Raw genomic sequence first — 14,229 nt, 5'->3', positions numbered from 1 at the left:
ATTTGCATATTAGCCTTTTATTATATAGGATTATATAACTCACAGGTCAAAAGGTCAGAAACTGGTGGCTTTTGGGCCAACAGTGGGGAGTAGACAGACATTTAGGGGGCTGCACTTTGCTTAACATTAGGGTCAAGATTCACTGGATATAGTCATTACTTGGCTTTGAATGATATGTTCCATAATAACAACGCATTCTGTTACCTAAAAATGAACACTTTTCATTTTGTTTCATTGTCATGACCAGATGCTTTTTGTAAATTAGAGGATGTCATGTAGTAACTGCTGAATTTGCAGATGTTAAGAACACTGCTGAATTTGCAGATGTTAAGAACATCTATATTCGCATTTTTACCAAACTGAATAAATGTCTCATGCATTTCCTTGGGGTACAGAGCAGGTTTTCCCCATTACAGGTCATTCCTGCACTGAACATTGTATGCCATGAACATCATGTACTGGTGTTTTTGTGGGTTACCATACATTTTGTAGGTTGACTAGAATATAAGTGATTAAAAATAATGACCAAGTTAAAATTCACCCATTGCCGAGCACTGGTAGACATTCAGTAACATTTGAAAACTCACTGATTCACCAGAATTAGCTGTCTATTCTTAGTCACCCCATAGGAACTATCTATGTCGATCTTGTGTTGGCACTGTAGACAATGTTGCCCTTGTTACAATAATAATCAATATCAATAATAGCTAGATAAAATGTGGAGGAAAGCAAGAACGATGTGTTTTTAATACTACTGTCCAAGCTGCAATCAACAGTTACATGTGCAGAATTCAAAACCACTACCGACTTCATTTGCCATATGAAATAGGATATTGAATTTCCGTTTTCATTTCCTCTAACTTTTTCTCCATTTGTAGAGCTATTATTTTTAAGTGCAAAACATATGGTTCTTATTAATTTGGTCCCTAGGAAATTTTCGAGAGCAAGACCCTTGTGTTAATGCTTTAAATTACTTTTTATTGCTGCTCAGAATAAAAAGATAAAATCATGTTATCCGAGGAATAAAAATTACATGGACTACATTTTAAAACTTTTTGAGTTTAGTATAAAACATTATGAGTTTTTATGTTCTGGCCACCTTGTAGACAAAATCTGAAAAAATACAGGTGGATTTTAATTTAATGAAGAACTAAATTCTACTCACACTCACAGAGCATTTTTACATTCTTATATATATCGCTGCACTGAATATATTATTTTTTAAAGTTAGGTTTATTGAGTTAAAATTTACATACAGAAAAATTCATTATTTGTGTCTAGTTCTCTGACTTTTGACATTTTAAAAAATACATGTTTATTGATTTCAGAGAGGAAGGGAGAAGGAGAGATAGAAACATCAGTGATGAGAGAAAATCATTGATTGGCTGCCTCCTGCACACCCCTCTGGGGATCAAGCCCACAACCCAGGTATGTGCCCTGACCGGGAATTGAGCCATGACCTCCTGGTTCATAGGTGGATGCTCAACCACTGAGCCACATGGGTTAGGTTTTGACAAAATTTGTTCACCTCATTCAAGGCCACTGCTAACAAGATGTATATGAACTTTAATATGACACAGTGACCTCATGGCCTTTGTTGTTCATCTCCTTCCTTGACCCCAATGCATGGCAACAATCAATGTGTTTCTTGGTGCAATAATTTTGCTTACGGAAGCCTGTCCTATAAATGGAATCTTACACTGTTCCATCTTTCAAGTCCAGCTTCTCTCACTTAATGCATCTGAGAATCATCTCTGTTGTTAAATGTATTCATAGTTGCTTCATTCTTTTTATGGATGGATAACATTCCATCTTTGGCATAATTGATTCAACCATTAATGTCAAAGACATTTGGATTATATACATTTTGTATTTAAACCTCTGCAAACCTTGGCATGTTTTTATGTAGACGTGCATTCTTGTTTTTCTTGGAAAATAACTAGTCAGAATGCAGGGTCTTGTGGTAAGAATACATTTTCATTTATGAGGAACACTCCCGTTTATGTACTATTTTGTATTCACAGGCACAGTTGCTCTGTATCTCTTCAATACTCCAGGTTAAAACTGGGTCCATTGTATTTTCATACCTATTTATGGTTCTTTAAATATCTACATACAAGTCCTTTGCTGTGGATATTTTCTTCTTTCATTTTTTAATGGTGTTTTGATACATAGACATTTTTATATTTAATGAGGTCTAACATATCAATACTTTGCAATGCTGGACCCTAAGATATTTTCAAAATGAAAATAATATTGTCCTAGGCTAATTATACAGCATATTCTATGTTTATATCTGTATTTATATTTATTGACTCAAATCTAATTAGCATCTTCAACACTTGCCTCAGACATCACAGTTTTGTTGACAATGCTTGGCCCCATTAACCAACCTCTTCAGTTTTTAGTCTTTCCAAACCCAGCAAATGACATCTTAATACATGCAACTGCTCAATTAAAATTACTTGGGTCCCTTCGTTATATGTAGTTATTTTCTGCACACAATCCATCCCACTCTTCGCCAAGAACTGGGAAGTACAACTACAAACTCTGCCTGACTCCTTCCATTTCCTTCCCTGTCCACCGTCATCTCTGTCCTCCAACTCTCCCACCTCTGCCCCACCACTATTGATAGGCTTCTTAAGACATTTACACGGAATCTTTGCTTGTTTCCAATCAATGTTCCATGCAGATTCATGAATGATATTTATGTGTTCGTTGGGCATGCCTTCCACTTGGAATTAATTATAAACTTTGTATCTCTACCAACTAGTCCAACCTCAAGGTGCTGTAGCCTCTTTCACTTACTCAACTACAGCCTCAATGGATTGTTAGTTCCTTCAGAAAATACCAGTCCCCCCTCCCCCATCTGTGGTTTGAATAGATATAGTTATACCTCATTAGAGCTTTTTTTCTTTCATTTTTTCTATTGCAAACTGTCCCTTGAAATAGCAGGTCAGTTATCTCTTTCTCAGCCAACTCTTGGTCCCCAGTTATAGAGTTTATGACCATTTGTTTCCCAGCATGCCCTTGTTTGGTACCCTCACCACAGCTTTATCAAACACTGTTTGTCTCCCAAACACTTGCAGAGTAATTTAAGAGATATGTTAAGAAACATGTTATTAGAAAATAAGGCTCACCACATGAAATATTTTGAATAAAAAGTTTGATCTCTTTCATATATTTTTATACCTTTGACAGCAAACTTAGTTTCCCAAAATAAAAATGCCAAAGATAATTTAAATGCCAAGAAGACAAAACAATGGAATATAAAAAATATAGAAATCAGTAAAATATAGAAACCAATAAAAAAGAATGTATATGTGTATATATATTATTTGGTTTATTCTTTACTGGATTTTTTTCTCTACTACCCCACAAGTTCTTATAGCTCACATGAATCAAAAACACATTTTATCAATCTCACAAATAAATCACCTGTGAGCAGGTGATTTCATAACAGCTAAGAGGATAAATATCTAAACTTGTGAGCACTTGGTTTAATTTATTATAGCACAGTAGTAAATTTTTATGTTTTCTCCACAAACAGTGGTGACCTTTACATAATTTCCTATTGGAAGAAAATATAGGACAGATAAGTGTATCCAAAGAATCACTACCACATGTTAATAATTTTAGGGAAGATGACTGCTCTCTGAATGTAACCTGCTTTAACCATCCATTGGTTATTAGTATTAATTAACAGGGACAGAAATCATTTGAATACATTTCATTTATGAAATTGATTTTATGACATGGGTGACAGATTTCCATTAAAAATGCATTGCATAGAGATTCCCAAATTTATTATTCTCTGTGATGTTTTTAAGAAACTGAAAACGAGAATAAATATTATTTAATCAGCTCTCTCTATACTTAAATATACAATGTTTAAGTAACAGTTGTTTAACCACCGGTAATACATGTTTGAATGAGCTTATATTTCATTTAACCAAGGAACATGCACAGGTACATGCATGTGCATGCACACACATCTGAATTTAATGCCTAGTCCCATTATAGCTGTCTGTTTTGCACAAAGCCTTTATTTATTGATTTTAAAATATACTTTTATTAATTTCAGAGAGGAAGGAAGAGGGAGAGATAGAAACATCAATGATGAGAGAGAATCATGGATCCGCTGCCTCCTGCACTCCCCCTACTAGGAATCAAGCCTACAACCCAGGCACGTGCCCTTGACCGGAATCGAACCTGGGACCTTTCAGTCTGCAGGCTGACGCTCTATCCACTGAGCCAAAGCAGCTAGGGCTTACACGCAGCCTTTAAAGGAGGTATGAATCATCCCTAAAGGACCAAGGTGACCTTCACCTACCTGCTTGACCTGTTTTAGGTTCCCTACCCTGCTGCTCCCTTGGTTCTGAGGCTTGAACCTCTGCTCTTAGGACCACCCAGTTTTTTATTTTCTTGATCTTTTGGGGCACTTACTCTCATTTTAGCCTACGTTCACCCTGCAATTCCTCTTGGGGGCCACCTGGGAAATGGTTCACCATCTATTCCGGCTGGCTGGTGGAGCAAGCAGCAGGTAGCATGATCTCCTGGAAGGGGACTGGACATGACTGCTAACACACAGAGCGAGCGAACGGACAGTGTGCTAGCATGATGCCTCTCGCTCATGTCGAGAAAGAGTGCACGAAAGGCATCTGTGTCCAGTTTTGAAGAACAGCTCCATGGGGAGCTCAGGGCACGTGTCAGGAAGATGGAAGGACGCTCCCCTCCTCTCCTGCCAGAGAAATGGAACTGGTGTCTGATCTACAGCAGGTGGAAAGGGAAACCGGAATTCTTCATCCAGGCACAGCTTAACTCCCCACTTATTTTTACACAAAAAAGAGCAACTTCCAGCCCCAGGCAACTTTCTTCCTCGGCAACTCAATGTTTCACCATATATTATAAATCGAAGCTAGAGAACAATCCCCCAACACCTGTACATATATCGTGACCTGAAGAGCTTACGTTATTTTTCATAGAGTACAAAATAATACAAATAACTGAGAACAGACGACCCAATTCTGGGATAAACACTAAACCTAAAATGTGGACATTTTATTCTGGTGAAGAAAGTCAGAGTGAGCGGGGGAGAGTGACATTGGAAACAGAAGTGGCAGGCAACGCCCAGCCAGTGTGGCTCAGTGGTTGAGCATCAGCCCAGGAACCAAGAGGTCACTAGTTTGACTCCCTGTCAGGGCACATGCCCAGGTTTTGGGCTCGGTCCCCAGTGGGGGGTGGCATGCAGGAGGCCGCCGATCCATGATGTTTCTCTCTCATGGATGTTTCCATCTCTCTATCCCTCTCCCTCTATCTCTAAAAAATCCATAAAAACATATTTTAAAAAAAAGAAGTGGCAGCAAAGTCAGACTCCTGGCGTTTTGGTGCTGAGGGTAACTACATCCTTGTCTATTCCTAACTGCTTCCCGACATGAGGTGCTGAGGCCCATTCCCTAGAAATTCACCGCATGGCAAACTTAGTGGCAGAGTAGAGACATTTTCATAAAACAAGAGCAATTCCAAGGAACAACATAAAGCTTAGGAACAAGTGTCTGCCCTCCTGGCATTCAGAGAGACACTTGCATGGTGAGAATTCTCGTTCACGACAAAGGCAAAGAACTATCCCCTGGGTCCCACCAGCTCTTCTCTCTGAAAGGGTCTGAAATGAAACAATGGTAACTTGAAATAATCAATAATACTAAACTCTGAACTTCCCAGACAGGAAAGCAGCCACAAGAACATATATGGAGAGAAATGAAAGACTGCAGCCCAGCAGAACAGCCTGCGTAAAGGAAGGCTTTAGTCAAGACGTGAAACTATGGACCCCCCCTCACCCCGTCCTGTTCCACCGACTCCAACCCCCCCCCCCCAGAGGGGTTCTTAAAAGCACACCTCCAGCACCCCCACACATCCTTCAAAGTCGCTGACCATGCATTCGTTGGCCAGAATATTTCTGAACACGTTCTCCATCAATGACCACCACCCAGTTCTTGGAAACCATAATTAATCTGAGCTGTTTGCGTTTCCTTTGTCAGGTTTATTTCTGTTTGCCTGATTTTTTGCAGATGGAGTTAACCATCCACTTCATTTTTCTCTGCAATTTCCTTTCATGCACTCGGGTGCAGACACATTGTTCATTATTTTGGGAAGTCAGCTGATTGACATTAAAGTCTTGCTTCCCGTTTTTGGACTATATTCTTGCTGGGCCCCATCTGCACCCCATCCCATCCCATCCCGTCCCGTCCAGCCCCCTCCCGTCCCATCCCCCATCCCTCCGAAAGTCTGGGTTTGGGCATTCAGCAGGAGGAACTCCGAAATCACTGGGTTCCTGAGAATTCCTCAATTGAGACTTTAGTATTAATTATTTCAAGGTGTCTTCTGGCTTAAAATGTTATGATGCACATTAAAATGTAATAGTGTTAAAAACAAAACGCAACCAAGTAAATGTGAAGATCTAATTGGCTTCTTTAAGCGATTCATGAGCTGGGCAGCATCTCCTATGGCAACAGGAGGGAGCTTGGAGGTCGCACAGAATGGAAAGTGTTCATAGGAAGCAGGGTTGGGCAAGGGAGCTACCAACACAAGAAAAGAAAGGATTATTTTGGGGCAAGAAGTTCTTTTCTTTGGGGGAAAGAATAGGAAGAGCTTTTATTTACTTATTTTTCAATCCTATGGACTGCTTCTCCTTTCTGTGGGGGATGGAAAGGGCCCATGTTGACAGATGACTGTACTGAGCTTGACCTGAAAAATCTCACGCTGATTGACGAAGATAATGCTCCTGGGACAGGTTGAAAGGACCATTAGGTCAGATATTAAATCCAGGCTTTAGGTGTCATGAGCTTTTAGGATGAATGGTGACATCTTGAGAACATGGCATTTTTCTTTAACAACAGTCATTATAAAATAACTCACAATCTTAATTCTAAAAACTAATGGATAGATAGTATTAAGTCATCTGAGTTCCCCCAGTTTGCTTTAACCTACAAGGACGGTCTTGGGTGGTGCAAGACGGAGGGCCTGAACTGGCTTCTGTCACATGTCACATACACCATCCAGATGGTCGCCACCACACCCTATAGACCTCAAGGCTCCTCGTGTGGGAATAGTGGGTGTGACATCTACTCCCAGCACAGGGCAGAGGTAAGGAACCCCAGATTGCCTGAGTCCAGCTCACTGGTCTACCAGTGGTCCTATCCTATCGATGACCTCCTCCCGCAATGGATGCCTTTTTTTTTTTAATTCAAAGAGTTACAACCTATGACTATTACTCATTTTCAAAGGGTCCCAGACTGGCCAGTGAAAGCCATTAATGGACATGGTGGACATGTCCCCCTTAGGTCCTTCGTTGCTTTTCTGTTCACACACCATGTTCCCGGTTCATCTGGTAATGTTCTATCCCAGCTCTGAAATTAGCCCGATTACCCAGGAGCCCTTGCTCCTTTAAGGATGTTATTACAAAAATCAAGATTTGGGGGCTGGCTTTGCTCGCTGACACCAGGGTGTTATATTGCTCTCGCGTGATAAAGCTACCATTTTACGGCTTCATGTCATCACGTTCACAGTAAAGATGATTACTGCTCCAAGCCCGTGTGTTCCGTACAAATGAAAACATTTGTCAGCGTAATAAATGCGAGATGTCACTGCAAACCCCTCCTGATCTGATTCATTGCAGTTTTAGTTCTCGGTCACATAGATCTGGATAGGAGGCGGGCAGCCCTGCTCCAGCTTCTAATGGCCCCCGTGGAATTCAGGGTCTCCGGGGGCTCGTGCAGACAAGGAGAGAAAAGGCTGGAGGAGGTACATTAGCTCGTAACTGCCTGGCAAGCCGCACAAACAATCCTCCCTCCCAGGAGCTGAACGGAGCAGGCTCCTGCCTGCCCGAGGAGGAGGCTGGGGACTGGAGGGCATTTGTGAGAGGCTACCCGTCTGTCGGAGCGAGGAATAAACTGTGCGGGAAGCCAGGCCTGAGAGCTCTAACGGTGCCCGGCGTCTGGGTGCACGTCCAGCTAACTCCCCCATAGGCCCTCGATCCTGGGGCATGCTGTCCACGCAGCTACGTCTTCCACTTCTCCCGAACACTCCCGATTTGTGGAAATCCACGTTTTCTGATTTAGAATCATTCTCTGTTTTTGTTTTTTCCTGTTTTCTTTTGAAATATTTCATGTTTTTTAAAATTTTTATTGTTGAAAGTATTACATATGTCCCTTTCCCCCCCCTCACTGATCCCTTCTAGCCCACCCCCACTCCAGGCCTTCACCACCCTATTGTCTGTGCCCAATAAAAATATATTAAAAAAATAAGGAAAATGAAGGAATATATTAAAAAAAAAATAAGGAAATGAAGGAATCTTCTGGGCTAGAATGCCATTGGATTAATCTCCCATGATCAGTTGCAAATTCTTATGGAAATACACAAAGAATCACTTTAATGGTGGGGTTAGAGATATTAACCAGCCATTTGCTAGAATGTGCAAGAAATGGGAAGAAATGGAATGATACATGGGATTAAAAATAAATGATGAGGGAGTGGGTGCTGTCATCTCTGTAACAGAACAGCAGCGCCCAGTAAAATAAGCTAGAAAATGAAAGAAATTCAGAATGCCACCCAGGAGATGACTTGAAGGAGGGTTTCTTTGAAAACATGAGGAATTTCAGGATGTGTTCTGCGTGGGCCTAATATTCTAGGGTTGAAAGGAAACGTGGAAAAGAGAGAAGGAAAAGAGAATAAGCAACTGGTCATGATCAAAACGAGAGCGGAAGGAACTGGATAAGGAGCACAGGTTGGTCTTAGACGCAGGACTGTCTGTGCCCGGAAACGGCGGTGCAGGAGAGGGAGCATCTGCCAGCGCGCAGATCCGCGCTCAGTGTGGGAATGGAGCGCCACTCTGCTCTCCACGCCTATGGACCGGCTGCAGGGCCAATATCTATTATAATTGTTTCTTCTCTGAAGCAGGAAAAGGAGATGTGAGAAGGTTCGCTCACACCGCTTCCTGCACTTGGCAACTCTCCGCGTGGGTTCCTTCTTCGGCCTTGTCGCTAGACCCCTGGTCACGGGGATCCTCCCTAGTGACAGCAGCCGTCACAGCCATGTCAGGACTATGGTCTTTGCTGCTACCCTCCAAGGCAGCGGTTCTCAACCTGTGGGTCGCGACCCCTTTGGCGGTCGAACGACCCTTTCACAGGGGTCGCCTAAGACTATCCTGCAGATCAGATATTTCCATGACGATTCATAACAGTAGCAACATGACAGTGATGAAGTAGCAACAAAAATAATTTCATGGTTGGGTCACAACATGAGAAACTGTATTTAAAGGGCCAGAAGGTTGAGAACCACTGCTCCAAGGGCTTTTGGAACCCTGCCATGAGGGATTCAAGTCTTCGCCTTTCACAGAGCCCCGCACGCTACTCATTCTTCGTGGAGACCGAGAAAACTCAGCGTTTTTTATTCCCGTGATACCTGCCCATCCTCTGGATATCTTAGATTACTCAAACTAGTGACTTCAAATGCTCTCTGCCAGGGGAAGGGCATGTCTCAAGGATTCTTAAGGCTGTCTCCACTTGTCATAAAGGGATTAAAACGTTTTTAAAAAGAAAAAAATATTCCTTCTTTACTTATGAATCCATAGCAACAATACACACACACATACATCGCCCACTCACTCCAATTTCACCTCCACATATATGTAGAAATGGGTTAAACAGTAAAGGAATATCTATTAGGATCAACTCATTTTTTGTGATTAAAAATTCTGTTTTAGAATATTTTGGTTTATGATAAATGATAATTTTACTGACTCAGAAAAAAACAACAACACCTCATGTGTTATGTATAAGGTTAGATTAGTCTCATGCTTAGTGGAATTTCTCACATATAACCTAAAATCACCCTAAACCAAAATAATTAGAACCATAAAACATTTTCTATCAATTCAGTCTCTTACTACAACTTCTGATATATATAGTTATAATTCCTGCCAAGACTAGATTATTTGATTTAAATTGAGAAAAGTAATTAAAAGATTGTATAACATTCTATTTTAAAAAAACCCACCTCAAACCCGAAAGCTGAGACAACAGGAAACTCAGTAAAGCTAGTAGACTTATGAAACACTAGAAAAACATATAATATATGTAATTCATCTTATTTTGTGGTGAATCAGAAGATGCAGAAAACTTTTATTTTTCATATGCATTAGACATAGAAAACACAATGTACATCAACGGCATTAATGACTTTGTGATTCACAGAGAGAGCCTGTGTTTCCCTCCCTTCCCTAACTTTGGAAGTGAGAGCTTAACTGACATGTATTTTAAGTACTGTTTGGGAACGTTATATTTTTCCATGTCTCTGTGACTCAGTGCTGTGGAATTCCTCAGTGTATTTTCAGTAATACTACCTTCTTACAAAAAAAAAAAAAAAAAATCCCAGGAAATTAGCTTAAATGCGATAATAGTTTTCATTTTCTGTGTGATCTGTAATAACAGCACCGACACGAAGATACAATAGCATTCCTTCTGATATACAGGGTGGGGTAACCCAGTGTTCACTGCATGAAACCAAGATGGTATTAAATATAACTTTGTTCTTCCTCTTAAAAAAGGTGCCCGAAGGCAAAAGCGCCATTTCCTGTCAAGTACAGCTCACTGGATAGTTCGCTCCCCATTCTGCAAAGATGCCTCTTGTAAAATGACTCAGTTCCTCTCCTATCTCATCTCCGCTGGTCAGGCAGGACTCATCCAGAGAGAGGATTGGCCTATTATCTTCCCACTCGGTCAGGGACGGCGGCATAATGGTCATGGCTCTCCCTTCTGCCTCCAGTTCAATGCTCCATAAAACATACGAACTGTGCTGTGTAGACTTAATTGTGCCCAGAGAGGAAAATGAAACGAAATGAGCTGGGTCGTTAAATAATATATTGCTATTACGTTATCTCTCTATGTACATATCTTAATTCTTTAGAAGGCTCAATGAGCCTGTGAATGGAATGTCTTAATCGGCATTCACATATTGGAAAGTGGAATTTACATTGTGTCTAAAATTTGAGTTGCTTTGGATGGTTTTACAAGAAGCAACTGAAAACAGCAGTTATAAGATGCATTTAGTTTACTTCGTTAGCCCCTCTTATAAATTGGGTGGAAAAAGATTAAGTTACCAGGTGGTATTTGTCATTTAGATCAATTAATTTTGAACATATGGACAAAGACTTGGGAATAATTGATGCAACTCTCTCCCCCGTTTTTATTCCTTTTAGCTTTGGAGCTATGATTTTATGTATGCACGCGTATGAGGATGTGTCTGCGTGAGTTCAGACACCAGCTGAAGCAGAATATACACTGTGTGACAGTCAACTTTTCATTGCATTTATGATCTTGCCAGTTAGAGAGTGAAAAAAATTATGTGAAAGTTGACTCTTGTCATATTTCCAGACTGTTTCAACTAAAAGTCTCAAAGAAATAAACTAAAGAGAATTTAAAAAGAAAAATCACATACTAAAAGTAGGTATATTTAGTCATCTGGAGACTCAAATTCTCTCACTTTTGCAGCAAAATACTAATCCCATAAGCAGAATGTGCCAATAATATTTTTGTGCTCTTTCTCAAAACACCAGTCATATAGGTAGAGATGAGTAGAAGGAAGTTGTTACACACACACAATTGGGATAAACCAACAGAGAGGTTGAGAGTTGGGTCCCATCTCTCTGGGAAGGAGGAGAACTCTGGACTAAGAGGAAAATGGACAATTTCCAGGAAGAACAGCACTGAATTTGTGCCGAGTGACCAAATATGATCACTTGGGGGGAAGAATACACAGTAAGAGGGGTCTACTTGCCAGTGAGTTCATTTCCTAACCTCTTATGTTTGGTGAATATAGTTGGGGGTAAAGACCATTAGAAAGGAACAGGAACTTCATGGGGACTTGCCAATCATAGAATGGCTTCTGTGGAAGCAGGAGTAGCAAACTCAGGCATTTAACACCTAATGGTGATTCTGAGAGACTCTACTCACTGGAGCAACTAGCTTAAATCTTAACTCAACCACATGATCACAAGTTAGAACATCAACCTCAACTCTTCCTCCAGGGGGAAGTAACTACTTAAGGTTGCTGAATTGCTCAAGACAATTGGCTATGAGGTAATGAACAGTAAAGTTGCACTAAAAATCCTAATTTGTCTGCTTTCACAAGAATGAGGTTACTTCAAAGAATGTACTTCCTTATTTATTTACTGACTTATTTATTACTCTATCCCTAGTGCCTAGAACAATGTCTGGCACATTCAAGGCACTTAAAAATTGTTGAGTAAATAAATGGATGATGTAATTCATGCCACATTTCACAAAGTATTTCAGCAGAAAGAGCCAAAATCTTATGAGATACTGAAACAGCAATTGGTAGGAGAGATCAAAAATAAGAAATAAATTTAAGAAATATTGCAGCAGTAAAAGGAGGAGGATTTTAGATTGACACCCTGTGAATAGCACATTGCTTTTAAAATAGGTTATATTGACATTTTTGGAGGAATAATTCTTTGTTTATTGTTATCAAGTGTATTACAAGGTTTTAAGATATCTGGCTTTGGTCTACTAAAAACCAGTAATATTTCTGTCTTTGTGACAATTAAATGTGCTCTCACATACTTTAAACCCTCCTTAGAGAGATGATAAAGGTCGAAAACCATTGATTTAAAAGAAAAGAAGAAGCCTAATGACCTTCGGATTTATGGCATGAAGATGAGGTGGAAGCAAGTGAAACCCCAGGAGAAGGGACTGGAGGAGGAGGACAAACCCAGGGCGGGGATGTAAATAATTAAGAATCTGATGGCTGCCAGAGGGGAGCGGGTAGAGGGATGAGCAGAAAAAGGGACAGGGATGAAGCCATACAGGCTTCTGGTGATAAAATAAGTCATGGAGAGGTAATGTGCAGCATAGGGAATATAGGCAATATTATCACAATAACTATATATAGTGACAGATGGTCACTAGACTTATGGTGGTGTGCACTTCATAAGGTCTATAAATGCTGAATCACTATGTTGCACACCTAAAACTAAGGCAATCATTTATATCAGCTATAATTTAAAATTAAAAAAGGAAAAAATACTAGGGTTTTACATGTGCCTAATGTGTGCAAGCAGGTTTTGTCTTCCCCTACCTTAACTGAGCTAGAAATTTAGATGTGAATATTGCCAAAACTATGATGTGAGCCGACTACCTTCTGGAGTGAACATAGAGGGGGGAAGGGGCAGTGGGCTGAGGATAACCATCAAGGGTCACCGCCCCCCAGGAAGCAGGGCCCAGAGGACCACAGAAAAGACAGAAGAAACAGTCAAAACTGGGGAGAAATCTATGAGTTAATCCCTGGAACGCAAAGATTTTTTTTTTTAAATGCCAATATGAAGTCATTTTAATATTCTTCTGAATAGTTTTGAATTAGAGGGAAAATAATGAGATTTCTGTTTGGAAACAAGACTATGCTGATCTTTGATCCTTTTCTCTATGACTCTTCAGATTGAATAATGACTTAATAACTTGATGTCACGTGACTGTCTTGGTTAAAGAATGCAATAGGTAAATTCATGCTTGAGGAAATTCAAGTGAGATCATTTGTGGAAATTCAATGTGTCACACTTAAAGAATACTGAAATCATAAGCTAATGAGGATAACACACACCGTTTCCAGTATCGTTATATGGAAGTGTTCACTATAGCATTATATAATTCATGGAAGATTATTTTAAACCTAGTAAGAACTGACCATGTTATTTCTATACAAGTTTCTTCAACTAATTTATTACTATGGGGTATCTGTATCTATACTAACTATGCTTCTGAAACAGAACCATGACTCCTTGATGTCAGCATTTCATTTCTTACAAAGAAAAAGAGCCTTGAACATGGATGAGTGCAAATAACACCCATTTTAATGTCAAGCACTCAATGATGAATACAGACTACTTATCACCAATGTACCAGCTTCATTATTGGCAGGATATTCAGTGATCTGCCTTTAATTCTAAATATTTTCAACGATTTGCACATTGGAACCAAATTGCTGAAGTCAAAAAATCAGTTTGGTCTATAATGTTTTCAATATCTCATTTCCTTTGGGATCCCTCAATGATACGTTCATGAATGTATTCATTCAATAAATATGTATTGTTATGCATGGAGGCCGACATTGACACCGTGGAAGTCCTTGATTATAAAATGATAAACAAGACAAACACAC

Source organism: Myotis myotis, unplaced genomic scaffold (assembly GCF_014108235.1).
Source record: "Myotis myotis isolate mMyoMyo1 unplaced genomic scaffold, mMyoMyo1.p scaffold_m19_p_21, whole genome shotgun sequence".
Classification (NCBI taxonomy): Eukaryota; Metazoa; Chordata; class Mammalia; order Chiroptera; family Vespertilionidae; genus Myotis; species Myotis myotis.
Note: the sequence above shows the minus strand (reverse complement) of the source record.